Source organism: Crinia signifera, unplaced genomic scaffold, assembly GCF_055691185.1.
Source record: "Crinia signifera unplaced genomic scaffold, ASM5569118v1 HAP2_SCAFFOLD_510, whole genome shotgun sequence".
Classification (NCBI taxonomy): domain Eukaryota; kingdom Metazoa; phylum Chordata; class Amphibia; order Anura; family Myobatrachidae; genus Crinia; species Crinia signifera.
The window spans coordinates 15,020-38,471 of NW_028142403.1; the positions used below are offsets into that span (position 1 = coordinate 15,020).

At 45.1% G+C, this 23,452-nt stretch overlaps 1 long non-coding RNA gene across 3 annotated transcripts in view; it reads left to right on the forward strand.

Moving 5' to 3' along the window:
- Nucleotides 1-16,834, forward strand: part of LOC146055637 (uncharacterized) — a 29,805-nt gene extending 12,971 nt beyond the window's left edge. For 2 of the 3 annotated variants that reach the window (XR_014468811.1, XR_014468810.1), the window contains 3 exons: nt 4,346-4,473; nt 9,476-9,603; nt 16,706-16,834. This is a non-coding gene — a long non-coding RNA (uncharacterized LOC146055637). The remainder of the gene's footprint in view (nt 1-4,345; nt 4,474-9,475; nt 9,604-16,705) is intronic. The other variant, XR_014468812.1, reaches the window with a different exon arrangement.
- Nucleotides 16,835-23,452: the final 6,618 nt, after the last annotated feature.

Genomic DNA, 23,452 nt, shown 5'->3' on the forward strand with positions numbered 1-23,452 from the left:
ATATATAGGCTCAATATACCACTTTCACACCGCTGTACCCTATCACACTTGATTGGGGTGTGAAAACCAAAACCAGCAAATAACTTTTTCCATACTCAGCTATGTGCCTGGAGGGTGAAAGCTTGAACCTGTAAATGAAATGTCACCACCTTGGCAGGGTGCTTGGGGGAGTAAAGCCGGAACCGATGCATGAGATGTTCTGGCCGCGACGAGGTGCTTTTGGGAGTGAAAGCCGGAACCGGCGCAAGAAATGTTCCGGCCGCGGCGTGATGGTTGGGGGGTGAAAGCCGAAAACGGTGCATGAGATGTTCCTGCCGCTGTGAGGTGCTTATTTTCTACAAAAGTAAGTAAAAATAATAATTTTCACCTATTTTGGTAGAAATGAAGTGATAATATATAGGCCCCATATACCTTTTTCGCACTGCTGTACCCTATCACACTTGATTGGGGTGTGAAAACCGGAACTGGCAAATAACTTTTTCCATACGCAGCTATGTGCCTGGAGGGTGAGGTGCTTATTTTCTACAAAAGTGAGTGAAAATAATAATTTTCACCTACTTTGGTCGAAATAAAATGATAATATATAGGCTCAATATACCACTTTCACACCGCTGTACCCTATCACACTTGATTGGGGTGTGAAAACCAAAACCAGCAAATAACTTTTTCCATACTCAGCTATGTGCCTGGAAGGTGAAAGCATGAACCTGTGAATGAAATGTCACCACCTTGGTAGGGTGCTTGGGGGAGTAAAGCCGGAACCGACGCATGAGATGTTCTGGCCGCGACAAGGTGCTTTTGGGAGTGAAAGCCGGAACCGGCGCAAGAAATGTTCCGGCCGCGGCGTGATGGTTGGGGGGTGAAAGCCGAAAACGGTGCATGAGATGTTCCTGCCGCTGTGAGGTGCTTATTTTCTACAAAAGTAAGTGAAAATAATAATTTTCACCTATTTTGGTAGAAATGAAGTGATAATATATAGGCCCCATATACCTTTTTCGCACTGCTGTACCCTATCACACTTGATTAGGGTGTGGAAACCGGAACTGGCAAATAACTTTTTCCATACGCAGCTATGTGCCTGGAGGATGAGGTGCTTATTTTCTACAAAAGTGAGTGAAAATAATAATTTTCACCTACTTTGGTCGAAATAAAATGATAATATATGGACTCAATATACCACTTTCAAACCGCTGTACCCTATCACACTTGATTGGGGTGTGAAAACCGAAACCAGCAAATAACTTTTTCCATACTCAGCTATGTGCCTGGAGGGTGAAAGCTGGAACCTGTGAAAGAAATGTCACCACCTTGGCAGGGTGCTTGGGCGAGTAAAGCCGGAACCGACGCATGAGATGTTCTGGCCGCGACCAGGTGCTTTTGGGAGTGAAAGCCGGAACCGGCGCAAGAAATGTTCCGGCCGCGGCGTGATGGTTGGGGGGTGATAGCCGAAAACGGTGCATGAGATGTTCCTGCCTCTGTGAGGTGCTTATTTTCTACAAAAGTGAGTGAAAATAATAATTTTCACCTACTTTGGTAGAAATAAAATGATAATATATAGGCTCAATATACCACTTTCACACCGCTGTACCCTATCACACTTGATTGGGGTGTGAAAACCAAAACCAGCAAATAACTTTTTCCATACTCAGCTATGTGCCTGGAGGGTGAAAGCATTTTCCTGTGAATGAAATGTCACCACCTTGGCAGGGTGCTTGGGGAGTGAAGCCGGAACCGACGCATGAGATGTTCTGGCCGCGACGAGGTGCTTTTGGGTGTGAAAGCTGGAACCGGCGCAAGAAATGTTCCGGCTGCGGAGTGATGGTTGGGGGGTGAAAGCCGAAAACGGTGCACGAGATGTTCCTGCCGCTGTGAGGTACTTATTTTCTACAAAAGTAAATGAAAATAATAATTTTCACCTACTTTGGTAGAAATGAAGTGATAAAATATATAGAGCCCCATATACCTTTTTCACACTGCTGTACCCTATCACACTTGATTGGGGTGTGAAAACCGAAACTGGCAAATAACTTTTTCCATATGCAGCTATGTGCCTGGAGGGTGAGGTGCTTATTTTCTACAAAAGTGAGTGAAAATAATAATTTTCACCTACTTTGGTCGAAATAAAATGATAATATATAGGCTCAATATACCACTTTCACACCGCTGTACCCTATCACACTTGATTGGGGTGTGAAAACCAAAACCAGCAAATAACTTTTTCCATACTCAGCTATGTGCCTGGAAGGTGAAAGCATGACCCTGTGAATGAAATGTCACCACCTTGGTAGGGTGCTTGGGGGAGTAAAGCCGGAACCGACGCATGAGATGTTCTGGCCGCGACAAGGTGCTTTTGGGAGTGAAAGCCGGAACCGGCGCAAGAAATGTTCCGGCCGCGGCGTGATGGTTGGGGGGTGAAAGCCGAAAACGGTGCATGAGATGTTCCTGCCGCTGTGAGGTGCTTATTTTCTACAAAAGTAAGTGAAAATAATAATTTTCACCTATTTTGGTAGAAATGAAGTGATAATATATAGGCCCCATATACCTTTTTCGCACTGCTGTACCCTATCACACTTGATTGGGGTGTGGAAACCGGAATTGGCAAATAATTTTTTCCATACGCAGCTATGTGCCTGGAGGGTGAGGTGCTTATTTTCTACAAAAGTGAGTGAAAATAATAATTTTCACCTACTTTGGTCGAAATAAAATGATAATATATGGACTCAATATACCACTTTCAAACCGCTGTACCCTATCACACTTGATTGGGGTGTGAAAACCGAAACCAGCAAATAACTTTTTCCATACTCAGCTATGTGCCTGGAGGGTGAAAGCTGGAACCTGTGAAAGAAATGTCACCACCTTGGCAGGGTGCTTGGGCGACTAAAGCCGGAACCGACGCATGAGATGTTCTGGCCGCGACGAGGTGCTTTTGGGAGTGAAAGCCGGAACCGGCACAAGAAATGTTCCGGCCGCGGCGTGATGGTTGGGGGGTGATAGCCGAAAACGGTGCATGAGATGTTCCTGCCTCTGTGAGGTGCTTATTTTCTACAAAAGTGAGTGAAAATAATAATTTTCACCTACTTTGGTAGAAATAAAATGATAATATATAGGCTCAATATACCACTTTCACACCGCTGTACCCTATCACACTTGATTGGGGTGTGAAAACCAAAACCAGCAAATAACTTTTTCCATACTCAGCTATGTGCCTGGAGGGTGAAAGCTGGAACCTGTGAATGAAATGTCACCACCTTGGCAGGGTGCTCGGTGGAGTAAAGCCGGAACCGACGCATGAGATGTTCTGGCCGCGACGAGGTGCTTTTGGGAGTGAAAGCCAGAACCGGCGCAAGAAATGTTCCGGCCGCGGCGTGATGGTTGGGGGGTGAAAGCCGAAAACGGTGCATGAGATGTTACTGCCGCTGTGAGGTGCTTATTTTCTACAAAAGTAAGTGAAAATAATAATTTTCACCTATTTTGGTAGAAATGAAGTGATAATATATAGGCCCCATATACCTTTTTCGCACTGCTGTTCCCTATCACACTTGATTGGGGTGTGAAAACCGAAACTAGCAAATAACTTTTTCCATATGCAGCTATGTGCCTGGAGGGTGAGGTGTTTATTTTCTACAAAAATGAGTGAAAATAATAATTTTCACCTACTTTGGTCGAAATAAAATGATAATATATAGGCTCAATATACCACTTTCACACCGCTGTACCCTATAACACTTGATTGGGGTGTGAAAACCGAAACCAGCAATTAACTTTTTCCATACTCAGCTATGTGCCTGGAGGGTGAAAGCTGGAACCTGTGAATGAAATGTCACTACCTTGGCAGGGTGCTTGGGGGAGTAAAGCCGGAACCGACGCATGAGATGTTCTGGCCGCGACGAGGTGCTTTTGGGAGTGAAAGCCGGAACCGGCGCATGAAATGTTACGGCCATGGTGAGGTGCTTTGGCAAGGTGCCAGATCTGGCGCATGAGATTGCCATGCTTTTGCGATGTGCATGAAGGGGGGTGAAAGCCTAAACTGGCGCATGAGATGTTCCAGGCACTGTGAGGTGCTTGGGGGGTGATAGTCCCTGACAGCTCCTTAACACTGGCTGCTGCAGAGTACGTACCCGGGGACCTGCTCAGTTTGTAAAACTGAGTGCCGGGTCCACAGTTAAGGGTCTAATATGTGCTGTAGCATGTATTTGCAATCACTGGGGCAGGGACTGATAAGGATGACTTGTGTTGTCTGTACAGTACTGCATTTATGAGTGTTACGATGTAAGACACAGTATTAATAAATATTCATGTATGTCATGAACATATTATCGCGCCTCCTTCTTCTTTTTTTCAGGTAGACCTTCTCCATGAATGAATTGTGATGTCAACTACTTACCCACCTACATCTCTGGACTACTGTGACGTCATTTTTGCTACAGCATATTCCAAACGTCGGATGGCAGAAGCAGCTACCCACAACAGGTAAGGAGGCGCGATAATATCTTGCTGGCATACATGCGTGTTTATCAAATGTGTATATTTGTTAAAGACCCGTACATTACGTTTAAAGTTTGATGAATTTAGGTCCTTATATTATTTTATGCAGACAGCGAGCCAAATCAGGACTGATATCTGTGCAGGAGATATCAGTGATATTGTCTGCATTGCCTTTTTATTGAATGTCAAGAATACTTATTTTGTACTAAAGTAGGTGAATATAATAATTTTCACCTACTTTGATAAAAATTAAGTGATAGTACATAGGCCCCATATACCACTTTCACACCGCTGTACCCTATCACACTTGATTGATGTGTGAAAACTGTACACGGCGAATAACCTGCTCCATAAGCAGCTATGTGCCTAGAGGGTGAAAGCTGGAACCTGTAAATGAAATGTCACCACCTTGGCAGGGTGCTAGGGGGAGTAAAGCCGGAACCGACGCATGAGATGTTCTGGCCGCGACGAGGTGCTTTTGGGAGTGAAAGCCGGAGCCGGCGCAAGAAATGTTCCGGCCGCGGCGTGATGGTTGGGGGGTGAAAGCCGAAAACGGTGCATGAGATGTTCCTGCCGCTGTGAGGTGCTTATTTTCTACAAAAGTAAGTGAAAATAATAATTTTCACCTACTTTGGTAGAAATGAAGTGATAATATATAGGCCCCATATACCTTTTTCGCACTGCTAAAGCCTATCACACTTGATTGGGGTGTGAAAACCGGAACTGGCAAATAACTTTTTCCATACGTATCTATGTGCCTGGAGGGTGAGGTGCTTATTTTCTACAAAAGTGAGTGAAAATAATAATTTTCACCTACTTTGGTAGAAATAAAATGATAATATATAGGCTCAATATACCACTTTCACACCGCTGTACCCTATCACACTTGATTAGGGTGTGAAAACCGAAACCAGCAAATAACTTTTTCCATACTCAGCTATGTACCTGGAGGGTGAAAGCATGAACCTGTGAATGAAATGTCACCACCTTGGCAGGGTGCTTGGGGGAGTAAAGCCGGAACCGACGCATGAGTTGTTCTGGCCGCGACAAGATGCTTTTGGGTGTGAAAGCTGGAACCGGCGCAAGAAATCTTCTGGCCTCGGAGTGATGGTTGGGGGGTGAAAGTCGAAAACGGTGCACGAGATGTTCCTGCCGCTGTGAGGTACTTATTTTCTACAAAAGTAAGTGAAAATAATAATTTTCACCTACTTTGGTAGAAATGAAGTGATAAAATATATAGAGCCCCATATACCTTTTTCACACTGCTGTACCCTATCACACTTGATTGGGGTGTGAAAACCGAAACTGGCAAATAACTTTTTCCATATGCAGCTATGTGCCTGGAGGGTGAAAGCTGGAACCTGTGAATGAAATGTCACCACCTTGGAAGGGTGCTTGGGGTAGTAAAGCCGGAACCGACGCATGAGATGTTCTGGCCGCGATGAGGTGCTTTTGGGAGTGAAAGCCAGAACCGGCACAAGAAATGTTCCGGCCGCGGCGTGATGGTTGGGAGGTGAAAGCCGAAAATGGTGCATGAGATGTTCCTGCCGCTGTGAGGCGCTTATTTTCTACAAAAGTAAGTGAAAATAATAATTTTCACCTACTTTGGTCGAAATAAAATGATAATATATAGGCTCAATATACCACTTTCACACCGCTGTACCCTATCACACTTGATTGGGGTGTGAAAACCAAAACCAGCAAATAACTTTTTCCATACTCAGCTATGTGTCTGGAGGGTGAAAGCTGGAACCTGTGAATGAAATGTCACCATCTTGGAAGGGTGCTTGGGGTAGTAAAGCCGGAACCGACGCATGAGATGTTCTGGCCGCGACGAGGTGCTTTTGGGAGTGAAAGCCAGAACCGGCACAAGAAATGTTCCGGCCGCGGCGTGATGGTTGGGAGGTGAAAGCCGAAAATGGTGCATGAGATGTTCCTGCCGCTGTGAGGCGCTTATTTTCTACAAAAGTAAGTGAAAATAATAATTTTCACCTATTTTGGTAGAAATGAAGTGATAATATATATGCCCCATATACCTTTTTCGCACTGCTGTACCCTATCACACTTGATTGGGGTGTGAAAACCGGAACTAGCAAATAACTTTTTCCATACGCAGCTATGTGCCTGGAGGGTGAGGTGCTTATTTTCTACAAAAGTGAGTGAAAATAATAATTTTCACCTACTTTGGTCGAAATAAAATGATAATATATAGGCTCAATATACCACTTTCACACCGCTGTACCCTATCACACTTGATTGGGGTGTAAAAACCAAAACCAGCAAATAACTTTTTCCATACTCAGCTATGTGCCTGGAGGGTGAAAGCTGGAACCTGTGAATGAAATGTCACCACCTTGGCAGGGTGCTTGGGGGAGTAAAGCCGGAACCGACACATGAGATGTTCTGGCCGCGACGAGGTGCTTTTGGGAGTGAAAGCCGGAACCGGCGCAAGAAATGTTCCGGCCGCGGCGTGATGGTTGGGGGGTGAAAGCCGAAAACGGTGCATGAGATGTTCCTGCCGCTGTGAGGTGCTTATTTTCTACAAAAGTAAGTGAAAATAATAATTTTCACCTATTTTGGTAGAAATGAAGTGATAATATATAGGCCCCATATACCTTTTTCGCACTGCTGTACCCTATCACACTTGATTGGGGTGTGAAAACCGGACCTGACAAATAACTTTTTCCATACGCAGCTATGTGCCTGGAGGGTGAGGTGCTTATTTTCTACAAAAGTGAGTGAAAATAATAATTTTCACCTACTTTGGTCGAAATAAAATGATAATATATGGGCCCTTATTCAGATCTAAGCGGTAACGGCCGCTTGCGGCCGTTCCGCCGATGGTGTCGCTCTGCGCATGTGCAGAGGTCACTCTGCGCATGTGCAGGCGAAATCGCCGCACATTTTTTTTGACCGGCGCAAAGGGGGTGGATAGGGGCGTGAGGGGCTACTAAGCCTCATTTCCCTATGCATACGCCCCGCGTTTCATGGGCGTTCCCATGCAAACGCGGGGCGTATGCATGGTAATGAGGCCGTGACGCGTGGGTACAGGGCGGGCATCTGACATCGCCGGATGTCAGCTGCCCGCCCCCATACAAGATTTCACACGGACAAGTGTCCGTGTGGTCTTGTGTTGCGGGACCTGGTGGAGCGTGCGGCCCTGCATTCGATGTTCGGCGACCATCGAATGCAGGGGCTGCTCCCACCATGGAGGAGGCGTATCCCCGTACACATTCATGCGGATCGCCACATGTCCGCGTACGGACGGCCGTGGCGATCCGTATGGAAGGCGGGGATTCGCCTGGTGCGGTCAGAGCCGCATATGCGGCTCCGGCCGCACCGATCAGAATAAAGGCCATGGACTCAATATACCACTTTCACACCGCTGTACCCTATCACACTTGATTGGGGTGTGAAAACCGAAACCAGCAAATAACTTTTTCCATACTCAGCTATGTGCCTGGAGGGTGAAAGCATGAACCTGTGAATGAAATGTCACCACCTTGGCAGGGTGCTTGGGGTAGTAAAGCCGGAACCGACGCATGAGATGTTCTGGCCGCGACAAGGTGCTTTTGGGTGTGAAAGCTGGAACCGGCGCAAGAAATCTTCCGGCCGCGGAGTGATGGTTGGGGGGTGAAATTCGAAAACGGTGCACGAGATTTTCCTGCCGCTGTGAGGTACTTATTTTCTACAAAAGTAAGTGAAAATAATAATTTTCACCTACTTTGGTAGAAATGAAGAGATAAAATATATAGAGCCCCATATACCTTTTTCACACTGCTGTACCCTATCACACTTGATTGGGGTGTGAAAACCGGAACTGGCAAATAACTTTTTCCATACGCGGCTATGTGCCTGGAAGGTGAGGTGCTTATTTTCTACAAAAGTGAGTGAAAATAATAATTTTCACCTACTTTGGTCGAAATAAAATGATAATATATAGGCTTAATATTCCACTTTCACACCGCTGTACCCTATCACACTTGATTGGGGTGTGAAAACCAAAACCAGCAAATAACTTTTTCCATACTCAGCTATGTGTCTGGAGGGTGAAAGCTGGAACCTGTGAATGAAATGTCACCACCTTGGTAGGGTGCTTGGGGGAGTAAAGCCGGAACCGACGCATGAGATGTTCTGGCCGCGACAAGGTGCTTTTGGGAGTGAAAGCCGGAACCGGCGCAAGAAATGTTCCGGCCGCGGCGTGATGGTTGGGGGGTGAAAGCCGAAAACGGTGCATGAGATGTTCCTGCCGCTGTGAGGTGCTTATTTTCTACAAAAGTAAGTGAAAATAATAATTTTCACCTATTTTGGTAGAAATGAAGTGATAATATATAGGCCCCATATACCTTTTTCGCACTCCTGTTTCCTATCACACTTGATTGGGGTGTGAAAACCGAAACCAGCAAATAACTTTTTCCATACTCAGCTATGTGCCTGGAGGGTGAAAGCTGGAACCTGTGAATGAAATGTCACTACCTTGGCAGGGTGCTTGGGGAGTAAAGCCGGAACCGACGCATGAGATGTTCTGGCCGCGACGAGGTGCTTTTGGGAGTGAAAGCTGGAGCCGGCGCATGAAATGTTACGGCCATGGCGAGGTGCTTTGGCAAGGTGCCAGAACTGGCGCATGAGATTGCCATGCTTTTGCGATGTGCATGAAGGGGGGTGAAAGCCTAAACTGGCGCATGAGATGTTCCAGGCACTGTGAGGTGCTTGGGGGGTGATAGTCCCTGACAGCTCCTCAAGACTGGCTGCTGCAAAGTACGTACCCGGGGACCTACTCAGTTTGTAAAACTGAGTGCCGGGTCCACAGTTAAGGGTCTAATATGTGCTGTAGCATGTATTTGCAATCACTGGGGCAGGGACTGATAAGGATGACTTGTGTTGTCTGTACAGTACTGCATTTATGAGTGTTACGATGTAAGACACAGTATTAATAAATATTCATGTATGTCATGAACATATTATCGCGCCTCCTTCTTTTTTTCAGGTAGACCTTCTCCATGAATGAATTGTGATGTCAACTACTTACCTACCTACATCTCTGGACTACTGTGACATCATTTTTACTACAGCATATTCCAAACGTCGGATGGCAGAAGCAGCTACCCACAACAGGTAAGGAGGCGCAATAATATCTTGCTGGCATACATGCGTGTTTATCAAATGTGTATATTTGTTATAGACCCGTACATTACGTTTAAAGTTTGATGAATTTAGGTCCTTATATTATTTTATGCAGACAGCGAGCCAAATCAGGACTGATATCTGTGCAGGAGATATCATTGATATTGTCTGCATTGCCTTTTTATTGAATGTCAAGAATACTTATTTTGTACTAAAGTAGGTGAATATAATAATTTTCACCTACTTTGATAAAAATTAAGTGATAGTACATAGGCCCCATATACCACTTTCACACCGCTGTACCCTATCACACTTGATTGGGGTGTGAAAACTGTACACGGCGAATAACCTGCTCCATAAGCAGCTCTGTGCCTGGAGGGTGAAAGCTGGAACCTGTGAATGAAATGTTCCCGACTTGGCAAGTTGCTTGGGGGAGTAAAGCCAGAACCGACGCATGAGATGTTCTGGCCGCGACGAGGTGCTTTTGGGAGTGAAAGTCGGAACCAGCGCAAGAAATGTTCCGGCCGCGGCGTGATGGTTGGGGGGTGAAAGCCGAAAACGGTGCATGAGATGTTCCTGCCGCTGTGATGTGCTTATTTTCTACAAAAGTAAGTGAAAATAATAATTTTCACCTACTTTGGTAGAAATGAAGTGATAATATATAGGCCCCATATACCTTTTTCGCACTGCTGTACCCTATCACACTTGATTGGGGTGTGAAAACCGGAACTGGCAAATAACTTTTTCCATACGCATCTATGTGCCTGGAGGGTGAGGTGCTTATTTTCTACAAAAGTGAGTGAAAATAATAATTTTCACCTACTTTGGTAGAAATAAAATGATAATATATAGGCTCAATATACCACTTTCACACCGCTGTACCCTATCACACTTGATTGGGGTGTGAAAACCGAAACCAGCAAATAACTTTTTCCATACTTAGCTATGTGCCTGGAGGGTGAAAGCATTTACCTGTGAATGAAATGTCACCACCTTGGCAGGGTGCTTGGGGAGTGAAGCCGGAACCGACGCATGAGATGTTCTGGCCGCGACGAGGTGCTTTTGGGTGTGAAAGCTGGAACCGACGCAAGAAATCTTCCGGCCGCGGAGTGATGGTTGGGGGTGAAAGCCGAAAACGGTGCACGAGATGTTCCTGCCGCTGTGAGGTACTTATTTTCTACAAAAGTAAGTGAAAATAATAATTTTCACCTACTTTGGTAGAAATGAAGTGATAAAATATATAGAGCCCCATATACCTTTTTCACACTGCTGTACTCTATCACACTTGATTGGGGTGTGAAAACCGAAACTGGCAAATAACTTTTTCCATATGCAGCTATGTGCCTGGAGGGTGAGGTGCTTATTTTCTACAAAAGGGAGTGAAAATAATAATTTTCACCTACTTTGGTCGAAATAAAATGATAATATATAGGCTCAATATACCACTTTCACACCGCTGTACCCTATCACACTTGATTGGGGTGTGAAAACCAAAACCAGCAAATAACTTTTTCCATACTCAGCTATGTGTCTGGAGGGTGAAAGCTGGAACCTGTGAATGAAATGTCACCACCTTGGTAGGGTGCTTGGGGGAGTAAAGCCGGAACCGACGCATGAGATGTTCTGGCCACGACAAGGTGCTTTTGGGTGTGAAAGCCGGAACCGCCGCAAGAAATGTTTCGGCCGCGGCGTGATGGTTGGGGGGTGAAAGTCGAAAACGGTGCATGAGATGTTCCTGCCGCTGTGAGGTGCTTATTTTCTACAAAAGTAAGTGAAAATAATAATTTTCACCTATTTTGGTAGAAATGAAGTGATAATATATAGGCCCCATATACCTTTTTCACACTGCTGTACCCTATCACACTTGATTGGGGTGTGAAAACCGGAACTGGCAAATAACTTTTTCCATACGCGGCTATGTGCCTGGAAGGTGAGGTGTTTATTTTCTACAAAAGTGAGTGAAAATAATAATTTTCACCTACTTTGGTCGAAATAAAATGATAATATATAGGCTCAATATACCACTTTCACACCGCTGTACCCTATCACACTTGATTGGGGTGTGAAAACCAAAACCAGCAAATAACTTTTTCCATACTCAGCTATGTGCCTGGAGGGTGAAAGCTGGAACCTGTGAATGAAATGTCACCACCTTGGCAGGGTGCTTGGGGGAGTAAAGCCGGAACCGACGCATGAGATGTTCTGGCCGCGACGAGGTGCTTTTGGGAGTGAAAGCCGGAACCGGCGCAAGAAATGTTCCGGCCGCGGCGTGATGGTTGGGGGGTGAAAGCCGAAAACGGTGCATGAGATGTTCCTGCCGCTGTGAGGTGCTTATTTTCTACAAAAGTAAGTGAAAATAATAATTTTCACCTATTTTGGTAGAAATGAAGTGATAATATATAGGCCCCATATACCTTTTTCACACTGCTGTACCCTATCACACTTGATTGGGGTGTGAAAACCGGAACTGGCAAATAACTTTTTCCATACGCAGCTATGTGCCTGGAGGGTGAGGTGCTTATTTTCTACAAAAGTGAGTGAAAATAATAATTTTCACCTACTTTGGTCGAAATAAAATGATAATATATAGGCTCAATATACCACTTTCACACCGCTGTACCCTATCACACTTGATTGGGGTGTGAAAACCAAAACCAGCAAATAACTTTTTCCATACTCAGCTATGTGCCTGGAGGGTGAAAGCTGGAACCTGTGAATGAAATGTCACCACCTTGGCAGGGTGCTTGGGGGAGTAAAGCCGGAACCGACGCATGAGATGTTCTGGCCGCGACGAGGTGCTTTTGGGAGTGAAAGCCGGAACCGGCACAAGAAATGTTCCGGCCGCGGCGTGATGGTTGGGAGGTGAAAGCCGAAAACGGTGCATGAGATGTTCCTGCCGCTGTGAGGTGCTTATTTTCTACAAAAGTAAGTGAAAATAATAATTTTCACCTATTTTGGTAGAAATGAAGTGATAATATATAGGCCCCATATACCTTTTTCGCACTGCTGTACCCTATCACACTTGATTGGGGTGTGAAAACCGGAACTGGCAAATAACTTTTTCCATACGCAGCTATGTGCCTGGAGGGTGAGGTGCTTATTTTCTACAAAAGTGAGTGAAAATAATAATTTTCACCTACTTTGGTAGAAATAAAATGATAATATATGGACTCAATATACCACTTTCAAACCGCTGTACCCTATCACACTTGATTGGGGTGTGAAAACCGAAACCAGCAAATAACTTTTTCCATACTCAGCTATGTGCCTGGAGGGTGAAAGCTGGAACCTGTGAATGAAATGTCACCACCTTGGCAGGGTGCTTGGGGGAGTAAAGGCGGAACCGACGCATGAGATGTCCTGGCCGCGACAAGGTGCTTTTGGGAGTGAAAGCCGGAACCGGCGCAAGAAATGTTCCGGCCGCGGCGTGATGGTTGGGGGGTGATAGCCGAAAACGGTGCATGAGATGTTCCTGCCTCTGTGAGGTGCTTTTTTCTACAAAAGTAAGTGAAAATAATAATTTTCACCTACTTTGGTAGAAATGAAGTGATAATATATAGGCCCCATATACCTTTTTCGCACTGCTGTACCCTATCACACTTGATTGGGGTGTGAAAACCGGACCTGACAAATAACTTTTTCCATACGCAGCTATGTGCCTGGAGGGTGAGGTGCTTATTTTCTACAAAAGTGAGTGAAAATAATAATTTTCACCTACTTTGGTCGAAATAAAATGATAATATATAGGCTCAATATACCACTTTCACACCGCTGTACCCTATCACACTTGATTGGGGTGTGAAAACCAAAACCAGCAAATAACTTTTTCCATACTCAGCTATGTGCCTGGAGGGTGAAAGCTGGAACCTGTGAATGAAATGTCACCACCTTGGCAGGGGGCTTGGGGGAGTAAAGCCGGAACCGACGCATGAGATGTTCTGGCCGCGACGAGGTGCTTTTGGGAGTGAAAGCCGGAACCGGCGCAAGAAATGTTCCGGCCGCGGCGTGATGGTTGGGGGGTGAAAGCCGAAAACGGTGCATGAGATGTTCCTGCCGCTGTGAGGTGCTTATTTTCTACAAAAGTAAGTGAAAATAATAATTTTCACCTATTTTGGTAGAAATGAAGTGATAATATATAGGCCCCATATACCTTTTTCACACTGCTGTACCCTATCACACTTGATTGGGGTGTGAAAACCGGAACTGGCAAATAACTTTTTCCATACGCGGCTATGTGCCTGGAAGGTGAGGTGCTTATTTTCTACAAAAGTGAGTGAAAATAATAATTTTCACCTACTTTGGTCGAAATAAAATGATAATATATAGGCTCAATATACCACTTTCCCAAAGCTGTACCCTATCACACTTGATTGGGGTGTGAAAACCAAAACCAGCAAATAACCTTTTCCATACTCAGCTATGTGCCTGGAGGGTGAAAGCTGGAACCTGTGAATGAAATGTCACCACCTTGGCAGGGTGCTTGGGGGAGTAAAGCCGGAACCGATGCATGAGATGTTCTGGCCGCGACGAGGTGCTTTTGGGAATGAAAGCCGGAACCGGCGCAAGAAATGTTCCGGCCGCGGCGTGATGGTTGGGGGGTGAAAGCCGAAAACGGTGCATGAGATGTTCCTGCCGCTGTGAGGTGCTTATTTTCTACAAAAGTAAGTGAAAATAATAATTTTCACCTATTTTGGTAGAAATGAAGTGATAATATATAGGCCCCATATACCTTTTTCGCACTGCTGTTCCCTATCACACTTGATTGGGGTGTGAAAACCCCGGAACTGGCAAATAACTTTTTCCATACACAGCTATGTGCCTGGAGGGTGAGGTGCTTATTTTCTACAAAAGTGAGTGAAAATAATAATTTTCACCTACTTTGGTCGAAATAAAATGATAATATATAGGCTCAATATACCACTTTCACACCGCTGTACCCTATCACACTTGATTGGGTTGTGAAAACCAAAACCAGCAAATAACTTTTTCCATACTCAGCTATGTGCCTGGAGGGTGAAAGCTGGAACCTGTGAATGAAATGTCACCACCTTGGCAGGTTGCTTGGGGGAGTAAAGCCGGAACCGACGCATGACATGTTCTGGCCGCGACGAGGTGCTTTTGGGAGTGAAAGCCGGAACCGGCGCAAGAAATGTTCCGGCCGCGGCGTGATGGTTGGGGGGTGATAGCCGAAAACGGTGCATGAGATGTTCCTGCCTCTGTGAGGTGCTTATTTTCTACAAAAGTGAGTGAAAATAATAATTTTCACCTACTTTGGTAGAAATAAAATGATAATATATAGGCTCAATATACCACTTTCACACCGCTGTACCCTATTACACTTGATTGGGGTGTGAAAACCAAAACCAGCAAATAACTTTTTCCATACTTAGCTATGTGCCTGGAGGGTGAAAGCTGGAACCTGTGAATGAAATGTCACCACCTTGGCAGGGTGCTCAGTGGAGTAAAGCCGGATCCGACGCATGAGATGTTCTGGCCGCGACGAGGTGCTTTTGGGAGTGAAAGCCGGAACCGGCGCAAGAAATGTTCCGGCCGCGGCGTGATGGTTGGGGAGTGAAAGCCGGAACCGGTGCATGAGATGTTCCTGCCGCTGTGAGGTGCTTTTTTTCTACAAAAGTAAGTGAAAAATAATAATTTTCACCTACTTTGGTAGAAATTAAGTGATAATATATAGGCCCCATATACCTTTTTCGCACTGCTGTACCCTATCACACTTGATTGGGGTGTGAAAACCGGAACTGGCAAAAAACTTTTTCCATACCCAGCTATGTGCCTGGAGGGTGAGGTGCTTATTTTCTACAAAAGTGAGTGAAAATAATAATTTTCACCTACTTTGGTAGAAATAAAGTGATAATATATAGGCTCAATATACCACTTTCACACCGCTGTACCCTATCAGACTTGATTGGGGTGTGAAAACAGAAACCAGCAAATAACTTGTTCCATTCTCAGCTATGTGGCTGGAGGGTGAAAGCTGGAACCTGTGAATGAAATATCACCACCTTGGCAAGGTGCTTTAGGGGTTAAAGGCGGAACCAATGTATGAGATGTTCTGGCCGTGACAAGGTGCTTTTGGGGGTGAAACTTGGATCCGGAGCAAGAAATGTTCTGGTCGCGGCGTGTAATGCTTGGGGCGTGAAAGCCGGCATCGGTGCATGAGATGTACCGGCTGCTGTGAGGTACTTATTTTCTACAAAAGTAGGTGAAAATTGTTGTGTTCACCTACTTTGGTAAAAAAGAAGTGATAATGTATAGTCCCCATATACCACTTTCACACCACTGTACCCTTTCACATTTGATTGGGGTGTGAAAACTGGAACCGGCGAATCACTTGTTCCATACGCGGTTATGTGCCTGGAGGGTAAAAGCTGGAACCTGTGAAGGAAATTTTCCCGACTTGGTAAGGTGCTTGGTGGGTGATGCCGGAACCGACAGATGAGCTGTTCTAGGTACGACGAGGTGCTTTTGGAAGTGAAAGCCGGAAACGACGCATGAGATGTTCAGGCCGCGACGAGGTGCTTTTGGGAGTGAAAGCCAGAACCGACGCATGAGATGTTCTGGCCTGCGACGAGGTGCTTTTGGGAGTGAAAGCCGGAACCGACGCAGGAAATGTTCCCGTCGCGGCGTGGTGTTTGGGGGGTAAAAGCTGGAAGCGGAGCAAGAAATGTTCCTGCCACGGCGAGGTGCTTTGGCAAGGTGCCAAATCCGGCGCATGAGATTGCCATGCTTTTGCGATGTGCATGAAGGGGGGTGAAAGCCTAAACTGCCGCATGAGATGTTCCAGGCACTGTGAGGTGCTTGGGGGGTGATAGTCCCTGACAGCTCCTCAAGACTGGCTGCTGCAAAGTACGTACCCGGGGACCTGCTCAGTTTGTAAAACTGAGTGCCGGGTCCACAGTTAAGGGTCTAATATGTGCTGTAGCTTGTATTTGCAATCACTGGGGCAGGGACTGATAAGGATGACTTGTGTTGTCACAGTACTGCATTTATGAGTGTTACGATGTAAGACACAGTATTAATAAATATTCATGTATGTCATGAACATATTATCGCGCCTCCTTCTTCTTTTTTTCAGGTAGACCTTCTCCATAAATGAATTGTGATGTCAACTACTTACCCACCTACATCTCTGGACTACTGTGACGTCATTTTTACTACAGCATATTCCAAACGTCGGATGGCAGAAGCAGCTACCCACAACAGGTAAGGAGGCGCGATAATATCTTCCTGGCATACATGCGTGTTTATCAAATGTGTATATTTGTTATAGACCCGTACATTACGTTTAAAGTTTGATGAATTTAGGTCCTTATATTATTTTATGCAGACAGCGAGCCAAATCAGGACTGATATCTGTGCAGGAGATATCAGTGATATTGTCTGCATTGCCTTTTTATTGAATGTCAAGAATACTTATTTTGTACTAAAGTAGGTGAATATAATAATTTTCACCTACTTTGATAAAAATTAAGTGATAGTACATAGGCCCCATATACCACTTTCACACCGCTGTACCCTATCACACTTGATTGGGGTGTGAAAACTGTACCCGGCGAATAACCTGCTCCATACGCAGCTTTGTGCCTGCAGGATGAAAGCTGGAACCTGTGAATGAAATGTTCCCGACTTGGCAAGTTGCTTTGGGAAGTAAAGCCGGAACCGACGCATGAGATGTTCTGGCCGCGACGAGGTGCTTTTGGGAGTGAAAGCCGGAACCGGCGCAAGAAATGTTCCGGCCGCGGCCATATGGTTGGGGGGTGAAAGCCGAAAACTGTGCATGAGATGTTCCTGCCGCTGTGAGGTGCTTATTTTCTACAAAAGTAAGTGAAAATAATAATTTTCACCTACTTTGGTAGAAATGAAGTGATAATATATAGGCCCCATATACCTTTTTCGCACTGCTGTACCCTATCACACTTGATTGGGGTGTAAAAACCGGAACTGGCAAATAACTTTTTCCATACGCAGCTATGTGCCTGGAGGGTGAGGTGCTTATTTTCTACAAAAGTGAGTGAAAATAATAATTTTCACCTACTTTGGTAGAAATAAAATGATAATATATTGGCTCAATATACCACTTTCACACCGCTGTAATCTATCACACTTGATTGGGGTGTGAAAACCGAAAGCAGCAAATAAGTTTTTCCTTACTCAGCTTTGTGCCTGGAGGGTGAAAGCTGGAACCTGTGAATGAAATGTCACCACCTTGGCAGGGTGCTTGGGGGAGTAAAGCCGGAACCAACGCATGAGATGTTCTGGCCGCGACGAGGTGCTTTTGGGAGTGAAAGTTGGAACCGGCTCAAGAAATCTTCCGGCCGCGGAGTGATGGTTGGGGGGTGAAAGCCGAAAACAGTGCAAGAGCTGTTCCTGCCGCTGTGAGGTACTTATTTTCTACAAAAGTAAGTGAAAATAATAATTTTCACCTACTTTGTTAGAAATCAGGTGATAATATATAGGCCCCATATACCTTTTTCGCACTGCTGTACCCTATCACACTTGATTGGGGTGTGAAAACCGGAACGGCAAATAACTTTGTCCATGCGCAGCTATGTGCCTGGAGGGTGAGGTGCTTATTTTCTACAAAAGTGAGTGAAAATAATAATTTTCACCTTCTTTGTTAGAAATAAAGTGATAATATATAGTCTCAATATACCACTTTCACACCGCTGTACCCTAGCAGACTAGATTGGGGTGAGAAAACCGGAACCGGCAAATAACTTGTTCCATATGCAGCTATGTGCCTGGAGGGTGAAAGCTGGAACTTGTGAATGAAATGTCACCGCCTTGGCAAGGTGCTTGAGCGGTTAAAGCCGGATCCAATGCATGAGCTGTTCTGGCCGCGACAAGGTGCTTTTGGGGGTGAAACTTTGATCCTGAGCAAGAAATGTTTCTGTTGCGGCGTGTAACGGTTGGGGGGGTGAAAGCCGGCATCGGCGCACGATGTACCGGCTGCTGTGAGGTACTTATTTTTTACAAAAGTAGGAGAAAATTGTTGTTTTCACCTACTTTGGTAAAAAAGAAGTGATAATGTACCATATACCATATACCACTTTCACACCACTGTACTCTATCACACTTGACTGTGGTGTGAAACCTGGAACCGGCAAATAACTTTCCATACGCAGCCTTCATCCATCAATTGTTCTAAATTTTTAATTAATAAATGAGCTGAGGTGGAGTCTTAGCCAGTGGTACCATCAGGGGTGTGTAATGCACTTTAGGCTAGACAGCCAATCAGCTGCCAGATTCCATTTGTCAATCAAGTACAGCAGCCAATCACAGAGCTGGCCATTGATTAGCAGGCTCTTTATGACATCACAGACAGACCCACGGAACTCTCTGTGCTTGTCAGCTGGCCGGCTGTCAGTTGGGTGGTGAGCGGCAGAGGTCGAGGATGTACGTATTGTTTCTCCTGAAAATTGCAGATTTTCTGCATTTTCGGAAAAATTCGAGGTCCGACGCGCAAAAGTGGGGTATCGTAGAAATCACCTTTTAAAGACACACTTTTTTGGCCCCACAAATTAGGACATTTCAAATTATAAATGAGTCAAATGAACAAAATAGTGTGAATAAGTAAATATTTAAGGGGTGTGTTAGCAGGTTATTGGGGAAGTAAGTCCTGCTATTTTTGGAGGTTGCAGGGGCCACTACGCCATTCAAAATAGGCAGGCTTTAGCATATGCAGTTATGCCCCTTAGGATAATTTTAGCTAAAAAGTGCCCCAAACACTCAAACGGGCTTTTATCTTGCAAGTAAAAATATGGGAAACATGACTTAGACACCAAATGACACACTGTATGCCATGTTTCCAAATTTGTATGCACAGTGGTTACAGCATGAAGCGAATGAATGTGAATATATAAAGGTGCATTGCATTAAACAAGTCCAATGAGTGTTCCAAAATGGCCGGCCTGACTGCCTGCCTTCATCCATCAATTGTTCTAAATTTTTAATTAATCAATGAGCTGAGGTGGAGTCTTAGCCAGTGATACCATCAGGGGTGTGTGATGCACTTTAGGCTAGACAGCCAATCAGCTGCCATATTCCATCTGTCAATCAAATACAGCAGCCAATCACAGAGCTGGCCATTGATCAGCAGGCTCTTTATGACATCACAGACAGACCCACGGAACTCTCTGTGCTTGTCAGCTGGCTGGCTGCCAGTTGGGTGGGTAAGCGGCAGAGGGGGAGGATGTACGTATTGTTTCTCCTGAAAATTGTGTTTTTTCTGCATTTTCGGAAAAATTCGAGGTCCGACGCGCAAAAGTGGGGTATCGTAGAAATCACCTTTTAAAGACGCACTTTTCTTGCCCCACAAATTAGGGCATTTCAAATGACTAATGAGTCAAATGAACAAAATAGTGTGAATAAGTAAATATTTCAGGGGTGTGTTAGCAGGTTATTGGGGAAGTAAGTCCTGATATTTTTGGAGGTTGCAGGGGCCACTACGCCATTCAAAATAGGCAGGCTTTAGCATATGCAGTTATGCCCCTTAGGATGATTTTAGCTAAAAAGTGCCCCAAACACTCAAACGGGCTTTTATCTTGCAAGGAAAAATATGGGAAACATGACTTAGACACCATATGATATACTGTATGCCATGTTTCCAAATTCGTATGCACAGTGGTTACAGCATGAAGCGAATGCATGTGAATATATAAAGGTGCATTGCATTAAACAAGTCCAATGAGTGTTCCAAAATTGCCGGCCTGCCTGCCTTCATCCATCAATTGTTCTAAATTTTTAATTAATCAATAAGCTTAGGTGGAGTCTTAGCCAGTGGTACCATCAGGGGTGTGTGATGCACTTGAGGCTAGACAGCCAATCAGCTGTGGTGCTTTTTTTCTACAAAAGTAAGTGAAAATAATAATTTTCACCTACTTTTTTAGGAATAAAGTGATAATATATAGGCTCAATATACCACTTTCACACCGCTGTACCCTATCAGACTTGATTGGGGTGTGAAAACCGAAACCAACAAATAACTTGTTCCATTCTCAGCTATGTGGCTGGAGGGTGAAAGCTGGAACCTGTGAATGAAATATCACCACCTTGGCAAGGTGTGTGAGGGGTTAAAGGCGGAACCAATGCATTAGATGTTCTGGCCGTGACAAGGTGCTTTTGGGGGTGAAACTTGGATCCGGAGCAAGAAATGTTCCGGTCGCGGCGTGTAACGCTTGGGGGGTGAAAGCCGGCATCGGCGCATGAGATGTACCGGCTGCTGTGAGGTACTTATTTTCTACAAAAGTAGGTGAAAATTGTTGTTTTCACCTACTTTGGTAAAAATGAAGTGATAATGTATAGGCCCCATATACCACTTTCACACCACTGTACCCTTTCACATTTGATTGGGGTGTGAAAACCGGAACCGGCGAATCACTTGTTCCGTACGCGGTTATATGCCTGGATTGTAAAAGCTGGAACCTGTGAAGGAAACTTTCCCGACTTGGCAAGGTGCTTGGTGGGTGATGCCGGAACCGACAGATGAGCTGTTCTGGCTACGACGAGGTGCTTTTGGAAGTGAAAGCCGGAAACGATGCGTGAGATGTTCTGGCCGCGACGAGGTGCTTTTGGGAGTGAAAGCCAGAACCGACGCATGAGATGTTTTGGCCTGCGACGAGGTGCTTTTGGGAGTGAAAGCCGGAACCGGCGCAAGAAATGTTCCGGCCGCGGCGTGATGGTTGGGGGGTGAAAGCTGAAAACGGTGCATGAGATGTTCCTGCCGCTGTGAGGTGCTTATTTTCTACAAAAGTAAGTGAAAATAATAATTTTCACCTAATTTGGTAGAAATGAAGTGATAATATATAGGCCCCAGATACCTTTTTCGCACTGCTGTACCCTATCACACTTGATTGGGGTGTGAAAACCGGAACTGGCAAATAACTTTTTCCATACGCAGCTATGTGCCTGGAGGGGGATGTGCTTATTTTCTACAAAAGTGAGTGAAAATAATAATTTTCACCTACTTTGGTAGAAATAAAGTGATAATATATAGGCTCAATATACCACTTTCACACCGCTGTACCCTATCAGACTTGATTGGGGTGTGAAAACCAGAACCGGCAAATAACTTGTTCCATACTCAGCTATGTGCCTGGAGGGTGAAAGCTGGAACCAGTGAATGAAATTTCACCACCTTGGCAAGGTGCTTGAGGGGTTGAAACCGGAACCAATGCATGAGATGTTCTGGCCGCGACAAGGTGCATTTGGGGGTGAAGCTTGGATCCAGATCAAGAAATGTTCCGGTTTCGGCGTGACGGTTGGGGGTTGAAAGCAGGAAACGGCACATGAGATATACCGGCTGCTGTGAGGTACTTATTTTCTACAAAAGTAGGTGAATATTGTTATTTTCACCTTCTTTGGTAAAAAAGAAGTGATAATGTATAGGCCCCGTATACCACTTTCACACCGCTGTACCCTATCACACTTGATTGGGTTGTGAAAACCGGAACCGGCAAACAACTTTTATCATACTCAGCTCTGCGCCTGGAGGGTGAAACCTGGAACCTGTGAATGAAATGACACAGCCTTGGCAAGGTGCTTGAGGGGTTAAAGGCGGAACCAATGCATGAGATGTTCTGGCCTCGACAAGGTGCTTTTGGATGTGAAACTTGGATCCTGAGCAAGAAATGTTCCGGTCACGGCGTGTAATGGTTGGGGGTGAAAGCCGGCATCGGTGGTATGAGATGTACCGGCTGCTGTGAGGTACTTATTTTCTACAAAAGTAATTGAAAATAGTTGTTTTCAACTACTTTGGTAAAAAATAAGTGATAATGTATATGCCTCATATACCACTTTCACACCACTGTACCCTTGTGAAAACCGGAACCGGCGAATTACTTGTTCCATCCGTGGCTATGTGCCTGGAGGGTAAAAGCTGGAACCAGTGAAGGAAATTTTCCCGACTTAGCAAGGTGCTTGGGGGGTAAAGTCGGAACCGACGGATAAGCTGTTCTGCCCACGACGAGGTGCTTTTGGGAGTGAAAGCCGGAACCGACGCATGAGATGTTCTGGCCGCAACGTGGAGTTTGGGGGGTAAAAGCTGGAAGTGGAGCCTGAAATGTTCCGTCCACGGCGAGATGCTTTGGCGAGGTGCCAGATCCGGCGCATGAGATTGTCTCTGGACTACTGTGACGTCATTTTTACTACAGCATATTCCAAACGTCGAATGGCAGGAGCATCTACCCACAACAGGTAAGGAGGCGCGATAATATCGTCCTGGCATACATGCGTGTTTATCAAATGTGTATATTTGTTATAGACCCAAACATTACGTTTAAAGTTTGATGAATTTAGGTCCTTATATTATTTTATGCAGACAGCGAGCCAAATCAGGACTGATATCTGTGCAGGAGATATCAGTGATATTGTCTGCATTGCCTTTTTATTGAATGTCAATAATACTTATTTTCTACTAAAGTAGGTGAATATAATAATTTTTAACTACTTTGATAAAAATTAAGTGATAGTACATAGGCCCCATATGCCACTTTCACACCGCTGTACCCTATCACACTTGATTGGGGTGTAAAAACCGTACCCGGCGAATAACCTGCTCCATACGCAGCTCTGTGCCTGGAGGGTGAAAGCTGGAACCTGTGAATAAAATGTTCCCGACTTGGCAAGTTGCTTGGGTGAGTAAAGCCGGAACCGACACATGAGATGTTCTAGCCGCGACGAGGTGCTTTTGGGAGTGAAAGCCGGAACCGGCGCAAGAAATGTTCCAGCCGAGGCGAGATGGTTGGGCGGTGAAAGCTGAAAATGGTGCATGAGATGTTCCTGCCGCTGTGAGGTGTTTATTTTCTACAAAAGTAAGTGAAAA